Below are 14,199 nucleotides of genomic sequence, written 5' to 3'. Positions count from 1 at the left end.
GAGTAAAGTAGTTATAAACTTATAGAATTACATTTAAAGGTAATTTACTACATTTTTAATACGTTTAACGACGTCTTATTATCTACAGAGAGAGGTAGACAGAGAAAGGAAGCAAGAGAAATCTAGATGCAAGGAGCTATGAGAGTACTTGGACAACATTCACTATACTGCCAACTGGCCAATATTCCACAGCATAAAATTTCGACTATAGGCTGGTTCTCTAGACTACCTCACGAACCTTTATAACAAGTATAGGTGGACTGTATTAATACGGTTTAATCTTAACATAAACTAAAAAAAAATATGTTTATAAAATATCTCATATTAAACACAAACTCAATAATCAACCATCATCATCAACCAATATGCGTCCACTGCTGGACATAGGTCTCCTTCAGCTCTTTCCATCTGTCTCTGTCTTGTGCGACTTGCATCCAGTTCGTGTTAACACGGTTAAAGTTGTCAGTCCATCTGGTTGGTGGGCGTCCTCTGCTCCGTAATGTTTCTTGTCTTGGTCTCCACTCCACAATACGTTTTATCCATCGGTTGTCTGATAATCAGGGGACGAGTCCTGCCCAATTCCATTTTAGCGATGTAATTTTTATAGATGATGTGTGTTGTTTTTGTTCTACGACATATTTCTTCCTTTGTGATTCGGTGTCTTAGAGAGACACTCAATATCTGGCCTCCATATCCATCTGAGTTAACTACCTTTTTTTGTGAGTGTTAATGTTTCCGCTCCATAAGTGAGTACAGGTAATACACATTGGTCAAAGATTTTTCTTTTGAGGCATATGGGTAGGTCCGATTTAAATACATGGTTTAATTTACCAAACGCTGCTCATGCTAATCCTATGCGACGTGGGAGCTCACACGTCTGGTTATCTCTGCCCAACCGACTTTCATGTAATAAGTAATTATACGATGCAGTCTGCACAATATCCCTTCTATCAACAGCAATATTTTGATTTAGCTCCAGACTAGTTATTATTTGCGTCTTATCAATATCAATCTTTAGTCCGACCTCCAAGAAAGCGTGATATAATGTTTCAAACATTTTTACAAAAATGAAAGCGGTAAAGCAGATGGAATAGATGACATAATAAATACGCTGACAAAATAACCTGGAAAATTTTAGCAGGCATATTTAGGAACTGCCTGATCAAGATGCATACCAGATCACTAGAACACAGTAAACATAATTCTCATTCATAAGAAAGGTAGCAGAGGATATCAAAAACTACCTTGAATATAACTAGTATACTACCAATCATGATATACGGCTGCGAAACTTTGGACAGTAAAGAAAGATATAATAGCAAAACTTAAAGTCACTCAAAAGTCAATGGAGCGATGCATGCTAGGTATAACAAAGAGAGATCGAAAAAGAATAGAATGGGTCAGACAGAAAACCACGGTCACTGATATAATCCACAGAATTAAATCTTTAAAATGGCAGTGGGTGGGACAATTAGCGAGAAGAACTGACAATAGATGGTCCACTAGAATTGCACTGTGGTATCCAAGAGGCATCAAGAGACCAAGAAGACGTCCAAATTTAAGATGGGATTATGACATAAGGAAACAAGCTGATACAGAATGGCACAGAAAAGCAAATATTAGACAATCATGGGCAGAAATGAAGAATGGGTATGTAAGGGAGGCTGCACCATAATCGGTAAAAAAGCTGAGAACGATAATGATGATCATAAAACAAAATGATCAAGATGATGGAGCCCTGAGGTAAATTTCTAATTAGTTTTTTAGATGATAACCATATATTTATGAACTATGAATATTTTATATATGAACAAGCAATAAGATTAGCAAAGACCCGAAAAGCGGCGGGACCAGATGAAATACCGAGTGAAATAATAAAGCTCTTCGAAAGTTCAGGTAAAATATCTCTCCTTCATCTGTTTAATAAAATTTATGAAACTGGCTATATACCAACGGATCAGCTTGATGAGTCATGTTTTAAAGATATTTCTACGAATTTTGCACTCTAGGATGTATCAAAAAATAGAACAACAACTTGGTGACACACAGTTTGGATTCCGCAATAACCTTGGAACAAGAGAAGCACTATTTAGTATTCAGGTTATGGTACAGAGATGCAGAGATGTCGGACATCCAGTTTATATGTGTTTTATTGACTTTGAGAAGGCCTTTGATCGAGTAAAACATACTGAAATGGTAGCCATTTAGCAGACCTACGCATTATTAAAAATCTTTACTGGATTAACGTGGAAACATGAGGATTGTCCGGGACACTTTTGAAAAGCTTCAAATACGAAGAGGAGTAAGGCAGGGCTGCATTTTGTACCCGCTACTATTTAACATCTATTTTGAGTTCGTTTTCAATAAAGCAGTGGATAATGTTCAATGTGGTATAAAAATGAATGGCGTCAATATTAATAATTTGAGATATGCGGATGACACAGTGTTAATTGCAAGCAATTACGAAGAACTTCAACATCTAATTAATAGGATTACCACAACGTGTGATGAATATGGCCTTAAGCTAAACAAAGCAAAGACAAAGGTGATGGTCGTTAGTAAAACGCCAATACAACCGGAAGTGGTAACAGCTTATGGTGAACAACTGGAGAGAACTAACAGTATCACTTACCTTGGTTGTAATCTAAATGAGAACTGGGACATGAGCAAAGAAATTAGAATACGGATAGAGAAGGCCAGAGCTGCATTCTTTAAGATGAAGAAACTGTTATGTGGAAACAATATTACTTTAAGTCTGAAAATTAGATTAGTGAGATGTTATGTGTTCTCTACTCTTTTGTATGGTGTCGAAGGTTGGACTTTGACGGATACACTTCTCAAGAAACTGGAAGCCTTTGAAATCTGGGTGTATCGGAGAATCCTACGAATAAGTTGGGTGGATAGGGTTCGTAACGAAGTTGCTTTGCATCGGATGGGAAAAGTTACGGAAGTCGTCAAAACAGTTAAAAATCGCAAACTTGAATATTTTGGCCATGTTATGTGCCACCCAGAGAGATATAATATACTCCATTTAATAATACAAGGCAAGGTAGACGGAAGAAGAGGGCCAGGTCGAAGAAGAACGTCATGGCTTAGAAGCCTGAGAGATTGGTTTAACAGATCCTCTGCATCTCTTTTCCGAGCTGCCGTCAACAAAATTACTATAGCCAATTTGATAGCCAACGCTCGGTAATAGAGCTCGGCACATGAAGAAGAGAACCATATATTTGCTTATATGCAATGAAAACACTTTTATTTCTGATTACTGGTGTTGATACAAGCATGCTATTTAGGGTGGCAGTGAATAAAATTAAGATAGCTATGATGGTAACCAACGTTCTGAACGGACATAGTACATGAAGAAGAATGAAAACACTTTTATTTCTGATTACTACGGTTCAAATATTTATTTACTATAGATGTTATTGGACAACATGTAGGTTTCTTTATATTGAAAAATCACGTTCATAAATGTATACACATAACGTCAATTTGGCTCACATGTTTTGGTTTATTTCCTATAATACCAATGATGACAATGTGCTAAAATCCAGCAGTCAGTGATAATTTGTTTTGAAGCTATGTTCTTGTAGCATGTTAAAGTAATTACTATTTAAATGGGAATAAGCCACAATTAAAGGTTAAAGAACGTTTATTGACGTTTCAATTTCCACTTCGGAAATCATCGAAGAAAAAAAAAAAAAAAGATAATGATAAGATCTACTGTATTATAGAATTTCGAAGGATATACCTTATAGATTTTTAAATCTGCATTTGCGATGGATTACACCTTTTATGGAAAAAACTTATTTCTGTTCCGTTAAATTTTAACATTATTTCCAACCGTCAATTTTATTCGCACATAACTACAGTCACTGGCCCCAATGCAACTAGGGAACCCCAATTTCCTTATCTTGTGCAATCTGGATGTATTGTGGTTACAAAAAATTCTTGCTGTTTGCAAGAAGCGAAGGTTTAATTAGAAGTTCTACATTCTAAAATCTACGATTTTGACAAAATATTTATTCTGGAGAGTTTTTTCTTCCCCAAACAATTTTTATGAAATTAAATAACTCTTATATCATACCGATAAAAGCTTCTTTTACCAAGACATCTTATTTGCGGAATATGTATTAGACCGTATTATTAACAAAAAACTGATTGCCCAGTTAATTCATTTAATAAATTATCATATACAGGTTTCCTTTTCTTCTTTTTTTGTAGATATGACTCTGTCTGTTTTCAATGTACCTCCAGTAAGTTGTCGTTGCATCGTTTACGTGATCTTCCTACTGATCATCTTTCTATTGGGGAACCGTCTCCTGCCGTGTTTACTACTCTAGTTTTTGTCATTCGGCTTATATGATCATTCCATTCTACTCTTCTATTTCTTACCCAGTTCTTGATGTTCTTCACCTTGCATCTACGTCGTATATCTGTACTTCTAGCTCTGTCCCATAGTGTCTTACCATCAAATTTTCTAAGTCTTTTCATTCCTGAGCTTTCTAGCATCCTTTTTGTGCTCTCTGTGTCAGGCTTTGTTTCTGCCGCGTGTGCCATTATTGGTCCGATGACTGTTTTGTAAATTCTGCCTTTCATTTCTTTCCCAATATTTTTATTTCTTCATATTGTTTCATTCGGGCAACCTTCGGCTCTGTTTGTTCTATTCACTTGATCTTCCACTTCAGTTATCTGATCGACTTGTTCTATTATCTGACCTTCCAGTTTCAATCTACATCTTAGTAAATTTGCTGTTGTAACCATGCATTTTGTCTTTTTTGGGGAAATTAACATGTCAAATTTTCTGACGTTTATATTAAATTGGTGCAGAATACGATCTAAATCGTCGTCAATTTGAGAGAGTAGTATCGCGTAGAGAGAGTAAAGGCTCTGCTACAAGTTTTTTTGGACATATTTTAAGGAAAACTACCCTTTTATTGGCTTTGCTCAACCAGTTAAAGATGCATGTGTTACATGTGAAGAACTAAATTTTAAAATAAAAAGTCCTGTTTTGAATAAGAATGCAAATGCGAACAGCTGTCGCTGAGCTAACAGTACACAAGCGTAAATGTCAAAAGTTCTATGCATCACTGAAAGAAGTGACCACGCAGTGTGTCAGTAAGCCTGAAGAAAATGTTGGCATCTGCATAGATTTTATGGCCAACATATCTTTGTATTCCTGTCCAAGATACCTATAACCTAAGACAGCTCACTGTAAACGTCTTTGGTGTGCATAATCTCGCGACACGGGAATGTACAATTTTTATCTATCATGAAGGTGAAGGGAGTAAAGGCTCAAACGAAGTTTGTACTATGTTAGATTGGTACATAAAAAAATTGGCAGTGGTGTATAAAACCTTTATCTATTTTTGGACAACTGCGCAGGGCAAAATAAAAATAATACTGTGATTCGCATGATGATGTACTTGTGTGAGATAAAAAAGTTTAATGAAATCAAACTTACCTTTCCTGTTAGGGGCCACTCTTTTATGCCAAATGACAGAGATTTTGGCATCATCAGAAGAAAATTAAAGCAAGAAGAACGATATTATACTATTAATGAGGTTGAAGAGCTTATAATGAAATTGACATCAAATCGGCATCAAAAATTGACGGCAAATTCTCTGTTATTAAAATGACTGCTGATGATTTCATTGACTTTAATTCATGGTGGCCCCAGTTGTATAAAAAAAAACCTGCCTAAGTGATGATTCGTATGGCAAAAATGTCCCAAGAAACCAAAAAAGGCCTTTTGCCATATCACAATACAGAGAAATGACTTTTTCATCAAAGAATCCTAACAATGTTCAATGTAAGATGAACATCGGCGGCTTCATAATGGATGAATTTAAACTACGGAATACAGTACAGCCAATTCAGGGTCCTACTAGAAGAGCATATTCAACTGTACTTGTGTCATCTCCACAGCAGATTATTCTAAGTTATTTTTCTGCCATTTGGTATCCTTTTTTAATTTTTACTTTTTTTATTATTTTATCCATAATAAGGTTAAACAATAGAGGACTCAGTGAATATCCCCGTCTTATCCCATTGCCAGCTTCAATAGGGTCGGTTAGTTCTTCTTCTACTTTTACTTTTATTGTGTTGTTTTGGTAGATATTTTCGATCGTTTTGATTATTCTTAGAGATATCTCTTTTGTGTACAATAAGTGGACAACGTTCTTTAATTTGACCCGGTCAAATGCCTTCTTAAGAAGAAGAATACATTTTGAAATTTGTTGGTTATGCCTAAGAATATATTTTAAAAAAGAGTACGACCATAAAGATCAGGGTAGAACAATATTACTTTGTTATTTAATTAAATTCTATATTTATATTTCGTGCATCTAGCTGTATATTTTGTCTCCCCACAGACAGACAGAAGGAGCAGCGTTCAGCTGGCGCAAAAATATCCAACCCTTTATCAACACATTTTCAATTATCCGCAAGTTATTTTTAACCCGGTTCGAGCCCCTATTAACAGCAATACCGTCCTACCCTAATCGACGGTGTACATTTGTATGACTCAACTCTCTCCACCATATTGCCAAAGCCCTGATAAATATAAACAAAAGCAATCGCGAACTAGGAAAGTAGTCCCGTAAAAACGCACGCTATCTTCTATTGACGATTTGCACCTGCCCTAGTTCAAAACTGCCTGGAAACAGACAATTGTACCACTTGACACAAAAAAAAAACAAAGGAATCGCTATTAAATATGCAAAATATTGTTGTTCTTTGGCATTCGAAAAGGGTGGGAAATTCCCACAAAGGTATTTTTAAACTTTTTGACAGAAAACATATGTTGAAACAAATAACGATCGCTATTTCTGTAAATATTTGGAATGCCAAAATTGTAATATGCAAAAACCATAACAGGAAATGACAAATATTTGAAGTGTTTTTCAAAATATTTACATATATAACAATAATGTTAATAGTAAATTTTAGAATTATTGATTTTTAAGAAAGATTATTCAGTTTCGTTTTTTTACTTAAATAGCAACTGTTTTCGATAATTATTTAGCAAATAACATCAAGATCAAAATTATATAGGCACTATTTAATTAACTAAATGAATAGACATGACCCAAAGTTCTCTTTGAATCGTTCACATCTAACATTTTACATAATAACAAAAGCACTTACCATGACTTTAAAAAACACCAAAACCTCTTCCTGTTCACTAACACTCGTACACCAACGATTACCAATTAAACCGTTAAACTGTAGCGTAAAGAGAAAAGAATCGCGGTTGAAGAGTCTCTTCTCGATGTCACTACTTGTTATACACCACAGACTTGTCGCGGAGCATCAGAGCTACTAAGTGCCTGGAGTTGGAGTCGATGGCAAAGGTTGACGTTGCTGTGCGTTTGTTGATCGTGAATAATTTGTTGACGTGCAATGCACTACAGACTGCAACGCGGGCCAACGCGAATTATTTTGATGTAGCCGCGTTGATCGGAGGATAGTCGCGTCGACAGCAATGGGACAACGTCGCCAGTGTTGCCAATATTTCCGAAGATAAATCCTAGATACGAGAACAAAATTTGAAAGAACAAAGAAAGTGATGGAAAGTGTACATTTTGTTTTAAAACTTTCTTTCGTCATACCATAAATTGTAAAATAAATGATTTATTTGACTTGACACCTCGGAAATTGTTTTCAAAAATATTTTGATTTAAATCCTTAATATCTTTGACGTTAAATACTTAACAAACGGGACAAAAATACATCATGCATTTTTGGGTATAGCAAACCGCTGGTCTCTATATTTAGTGCTGTTGTTGTGGGGCAATATTTTTAATAATAACATGATTATTAAAAATATTGCCCCGCCTCACATTAGGTCTTCCTCTTACTTTTCATCTCTCATCTTTTGTCGAATGGTCTCTCCTCTTCCCAACCTTTACTTATCTACTCTTGAATACAAGACTCTTCCACTTCTTTTCACGTCTTTTTCTTTACGTGGGTACTATGAATTCAATTTTTTCTTGGGTATTCCAATATTTCTTTTTGAAGCGAAGCGTCTATACTGGCGTAGTATTACTTTTTTCTCTGTAGTAAAATACTGAGGCGAGCGTCACGAAACTAGCACCACAAGATGATGTCGTCCCAGAACTAGTGGAACAAGATGGCGTCGTCATCATATATTTATATAGGCAGGTTTAAATTAAAGACTGCATGAAAAATAACTAACAAAATACAGACATTAAATGAAAAGTAAAAAATTAAAAGAATATTTGCCAAAAAAAGATTCGAGTTACAACGATATCAAAAACCCAAAATAATGGTGAAAGACTGACAATTAACGGTAGTGCTTTAGAATAAGTTGAAAACTACCACTATCTTGGCACAATAATTAATCACACAAACGATTACTCCAAAGAAATCAAAGTTCGAATAGAGAAAGCACGTACAAACTTCAATAAAATGAGAAAGGTACTTTGTGCAAGAGAACTAAAATGGTACTTGAGAGTTAGGCTGGTAGGTGTTATATTTTCTCGACTCTGCTTTACGGGATAGAAGCATGGACACTTAACGCGTCGACTGCTAAAAAGTTGGAAGCATTTGAAATGTGGGTGTATAGAAGAATCCTGAAGTTATCATGGACCGAGCATGTAACAAACAACGAAGTCATGAGAAGAATCAACAAAAGAATGGAAGTATTGGAAACCATCAAGACACGAAAGCTGCAATACCTAGGGCATGTTATGCGTAATGAGAGATACAACCTACTTCAATTGATTATACAAGGGAAAATCCAGGGCAAGAGAAGTGTAGGAAGAAGAAGAATCTCATGGTTGCGTAACTTGAGGGAATGGTATGCACATCAATTGAACTATTCAGAGCAGCATCTAAGATCAGAATAGCCATGATGATTGCCAACCTCCGTCGCGGAGATGGCACGTGAAGAAGAAGAAGAACTAAACGGAAAAACCAAATGCAAAAACATGTGAAAACTATAAAATAATTAGCCTAATAAGATATTTCAAAATATTCAAAAAGTGCGAAAACAAGTGTCATGAACACCTTGGATTCCGCAACACTTCAAGTACACGGGAAGATCTTTTCACTGTACAAGTTCTGATTTACCGATGCAGATATGTCAACTGTCACATGTATTTGTTTTGTCGACTACAAAAAGGCGTTTGATAAAGTAAAACATAAGCTCTTAGAAATCTGGACAGAATACGACTAAGATAATAATCTACTATGCTAATAATAAAGTAGATGACCGGTTGACAGAGGCAATCTTGATATATCGAATAGTGAGACAAGGGTACATGATATCCCCGTTGTTATTTAACATATACTCTGAAGATATTTTCTCATAAGCGCTGAGACAACAAGAGGAAGGCATATTAGGCAATGTGCATCTAGATATCATTAGATATGCTGACGACGCTGTAGAAGTTTTTGCAGTCAACTTAGAGGGTTTGCAAACAATAATGTCACACATATCAGATATGAGTAACGAGTATGGACTGGATCTTAATACAAAACAAAATGCATGATAGTCAGTAAGCGTGAAATTATAGTACACAGCTTTTGGTTAAACAACAGCCAGTTGACAGTGTTAATAGCCACACATACTTTGGTACCAAGATTCAGAACTAATAGGACCACTCCATCGAAATTAAACAACGCATATGGAAGACAAGATCAGCATTCATGAAGATGAGATCTTTATCTATCTTCAGGAACCATGACTTACCACATAGAACCAAAGTTTCTCCTCATCCTCAGATGTTATGTATTTTCTATCTTATTGTATAGAGTAGAAGCTTGTACTCTTTCTGAGGCTTCTTTAAAAAAGCTTTCGGGATTTGGTGTTACAAACAAGTTTTACGTAGAATGAGATCATTCATACAATTAAAAAGCACAAATTAGAAAATCTGGGCCGTATTATGACAAATGAGCAGAGGTATGACTTGTTGTAGCTCGTTCTTCAAGGCAAGGTGTATGGAAAAAAAAGACCAGCCTGAGAAGCCTGAGAAAGTGGTTTAATACGTTTACAACAGGACTAGATGGATAAACACCGTTAGAAGAAGACTTATTTATCTATTGACGGAGATATTGTCTGTTCATTTGTCTACATCTATGTGACTTGCATTCTAATATTTTTATACATGTGCTCGATAACAAGTAACACTTGGTGTCGATTACTACTTTATTCAGAACCCTAAAAACCCCTAAGAATTGCCTTTTACTCTCTGTAACGTCTCCCACATTTGTTACTTGAGACGTTGGTTGAGACTAGAACATTTTTCGGAAAATTTCTTCCTATTATCTGGAGCTTAAAAGAAAGAGATTGCACCAATTAGTTATTCTCGTGTAATACATAAAGAGTACACGACAAAAAGTAACACTAACATGATTATCAAATAAATGTATAAAATTAAAATTCAAACATTGTCATTTATTTGATTATACGTAATTAAAATTCGTTATTTGCTCGATTATTTCAAAAAATTTATAGTATTAAGACAATATGTCAATAATAATAAAGAATGTGATGACTATAATTCATTTAACCTGACCGTAAAAGAGAATATACAAAGATCGCCATAACTTCGGTATTAATCTTTCCATAATATTATTTAACTATTTTTTTCCATGCCTGGTTTTTATTCTGCTGTTCCGAAGTATCCTTTTCGGCAATCTTTTATCTTCTCGTTGAAAATAATGATATTTTATTTAAACTTTTAAAGTAATTAATATTAAATCTCAATGTGTATTTAGCTGATTTTTTCTTTGTGGATAGGTATCTTTTTTATCCACATAATATCCATGTGCATGTTTATAGCGACAAACTTAAAGTAAGAATCTAGTACGTGGAAGACAAATTTTGAAATCTGGCAACATTGCCGACGTTTGAAGCAGAGTCCACTGCGTGCTGCGGCTGCGTGTTTAATCTCCCAATAGAAACTGTGTCAATAATTGGTTATTGTTAGAAAAATCAGTACCTAGTTAAAATTTGAACGGAACCGACACAATAAAATCAAGGTTAATGGAAATGGTTGCGAAAAAAAGACAACAAACAATATTTTCATAGGTTCGTATCACCTATGTGATGATAACTTCAATGTCTGGGCGTTTTAAAGTCAACAGGTTTTATCTGCTGAATGTCGCTTAACGCAAACAAAAGTGGAAGTAAATAAGAATATATTTTTAAATAATTTTTATCTTAAGTATAAAAATAAAAAAAAGTTACATAAATATTGAATAAAAGTACTGCTAAACTGGGAGTTGATCATCTTTTATAATGATATTGATCAATAATTTCATATTATTGGTTTATACAGGTTATCAATATTGCAGAAGATATCTTTCGTTTATTTCGAAAAACCGTTGATAGCTTCAAATACTGAATAATATATGGCTCTAGAAATAATGTCTTCTCTTCTTAAGGTGCCCTCTCCATTACTGAAGGTCGCCTACTTAGTATCGAATGTGTGTCCATGCCTGTCCAGTCTCTTACATTTTTCAGCCAGGAGCATTTTCTTCTTCCTTCCACTTTCCCTTCCATTATCAGTCGTAGGAAGTTATATTTTTCTCCTCTGTAAATATGTCCTAGATAACTCGTTTTTCTGGTTTTTACAATATTTAGGAGTTCTCTCTCAGTCCCCGTTCTTCTCAGCACCTCGTTGTTGGTCACATGATCTGCCCAAGAGATTTTCAGCATCATTCGAAAAACCCACATCTCAAACGCTTTTACACGTCTCATACCTTTGATTCCGAGAGTCCATGTTTCTACTCCGTATAGCAATATGAAATAAATGAATGTTTTTACAAGTTGGTATAGGATATGTAACGAAAAGGTAGAGTTTATTAGGAATTTTTTTATTCTTTGAAAAGCGGACGTAGCATACTCTATACTATACGAGCTCGTATTTCAACTTCGTATTCAAGATCGTTTGTTATCCAGCAACCAAGATACTGGAATTTTTGTACAGGTTCTATCTGTTTGTTGTAGATACGAATATTAATGTCAGCATTTGGTGCATTTGTAACGGCCATTACTTTTGTTTTATTTGTGTTTATATTCAGCCCCAAGCTATCTCCCTCTCTGGTTATGTCATTCAAAAGTCGTTGCAAACCCTCAGTACTGTCCGCAATAATGACGGTGTCGTCTGCGTATCTCAAGTTGTTTACATATTCTTCGTTGATTTTTATTCCTTCTTCAATATTTTCGAGGGCATTTTGAAAGATCTTTTCGGAATATATACTCAGTGACATTAGAAGTGTTACACCCAGAAGGAGTAATTTCTTGAACTTCATTTTTTGGCAACAGAATGGCTATATTTAGAACATGCTATGATAACAATACCAATGGTTTATCTCTTCTACTTTTTGTAAAAATAAAGTTTTATCTTCTAAATTTTTTTCTGAGAGACCGACTTGTGAAAACCGGTTCGTATAGAAAGTTTTAGTTATTGTTCCTCAGTCTAATTGTATTCAGTGTAAGCAAATGCCTCGAGTTCGAATAAACCATAATTACCACCATTTTAGCGATTTTGACAGGGGTAGAATTATTGCGTATAAAGATATGGGTTTGTCGTATCGCAAAATTGGCCGTCGTGTTAATTGTACGGCAATGACGGCTATGCGTGTCTGTCGTGTGTGGAGAAACTAAGGTAAAGTAACACGAAGAAGACCAACTGGTCAACCAAGTCGTACCACAGAGCGTCAAGATAAGTGCTTTAGATTACTGGCTCTGCGAGACCGTTTTGCTACTGCGCGTCAAATTGCTGACCAATGGTTTGGTCTACGTAGACCTGTTAGTAAGCGTACACTATACCGTCGTATTCGAGCCTTTGGACTGGTTTCATTTCGTCCATGACTAGTGCTTCCTTAGATTACGGACCACGGTCATCAACGTTTGAATTAGTGCAGAGAACGGCAGCATTGGGTAGCAGAATGGCGTAATGTAGCATTCAGCGATGAATCACGATTCTGTTTAGGAATGCATAATGATCGTAGGATGGTAAGACGCCGCCGTGGAGAACGACGAGATATCGGGTTTGCTGTTGAGAGGCATGTATACAGGACAGTTGGAGTAATGGTTTGGGGGGCTATTGCCTATGGTAACCGATCACCATTTGTGTTTATTCGAGGCAATATCACAGCTGCGCGTTATGTTGAAGACATCTTACAAACCAGTTTACTGCCTTATCTCGACGGCCGTCGAGACGTCCTTTTTCAGCAACACAACGTGCGTCCCCATATTGCTCATCAAACTATGGACTTTTTCCAAGAAGCTGGCGTTATTGTGTTGCCACGGCTGCCCCGTGTTCCGGATTTAAATCCTATCGAACATGTATGGGATATGATGGGAAGGAGACTGTCCACTTTGCACCATCCTGCACAGACTCTGGCACAGTTAATACATGAAGTTTAAGTTGCTTGGAACGAGGTGCCACAAGCAGACATTGAACATCTCATTTTGTCCATGCCTAGACGTATACAGGAGTGTATTCAGCTACGGGGTCACCAAACACATTATTAATTTTTTTTTTGATTACTTGTTAATAAAAATTCTTGACAACGTTATCGTTTCATTCTTGATGTAAATCTACTATGTTGCCAAAAAATTAAGTTCAAGAAATTATTCCTTCTGGGTGTAACACTTCTAATGCCACTAAGTATATATTAAACAATAGTGGAGAAAGTACACAGCTCTGGCGAACTCCTCTTTTTATTGGCATTTCTGCTGTCATGCGATTGTCTATTTTAATCGACGCCATTTGATCCCAATATAGGTTTTTAATAAGGGCCACCGTGTTATAGTCTATACCATGTTGTGTTGGGGTTTCTATGAGTTCTGTGTGTTTTACTCGATCAAACGCTTTTTCGTAGTCGATAAAACAGAGAAACACATATTTTCGTTGATTTTGGCATTTTTGTAGTAATATCTGGAGGCCAAATAATGCCTTCCTCGTACCAAGCCCCATACGAAATCCAAATTGATTGTCGCTCAGATTTCTTTCGCATTCTCTGTATATACGTTGATGTACAATTTTGAGTAAAATTTTCAGAAAATGGCTCATCAGGCTAATTAATCTGAACTGTGAGCATCTATTTGCTTTATTTTTCTTGGGTATAGGTATAAATGTCGATCTAAGCCAGTCTTCTGGGAAGATTCCAGTGGTATATATTTTGTTAAATTATTAGTAGTGTAGGACTGAAGATTTT

At 35.7% G+C, this 14,199-nt stretch overlaps 1 protein-coding gene across 1 annotated transcript in view; it reads right to left on the bottom strand.

Annotated features, from left to right (window-relative positions):
* Positions 1 to 7,457, bottom strand: part of LOC140434425 (transmembrane protein 198) — a 149,175-nt gene extending 141,718 nt beyond the window's left edge. The window contains exon 1 of the mRNA XM_072522686.1: positions 7,150 to 7,457. The gene's annotated coding sequence lies outside the window, so the exon portion shown is untranslated. The remainder of the gene's footprint in view (positions 1 to 7,149) is intronic.
* Between the last annotated feature and the right edge of the window lie 6,742 nt (positions 7,458 to 14,199).

The sequence above is a fragment of the Diabrotica undecimpunctata genome, chromosome 2 (assembly GCF_040954645.1).
Source record: "Diabrotica undecimpunctata isolate CICGRU chromosome 2, icDiaUnde3, whole genome shotgun sequence".
NCBI classification, from domain to species: Eukaryota; Metazoa; Arthropoda; class Insecta; order Coleoptera; family Chrysomelidae; genus Diabrotica; species Diabrotica undecimpunctata.
The sequence above is the reverse complement of the archived record's forward strand: the minus strand, read 5'-3'. Positions and strand labels throughout refer to the sequence as shown.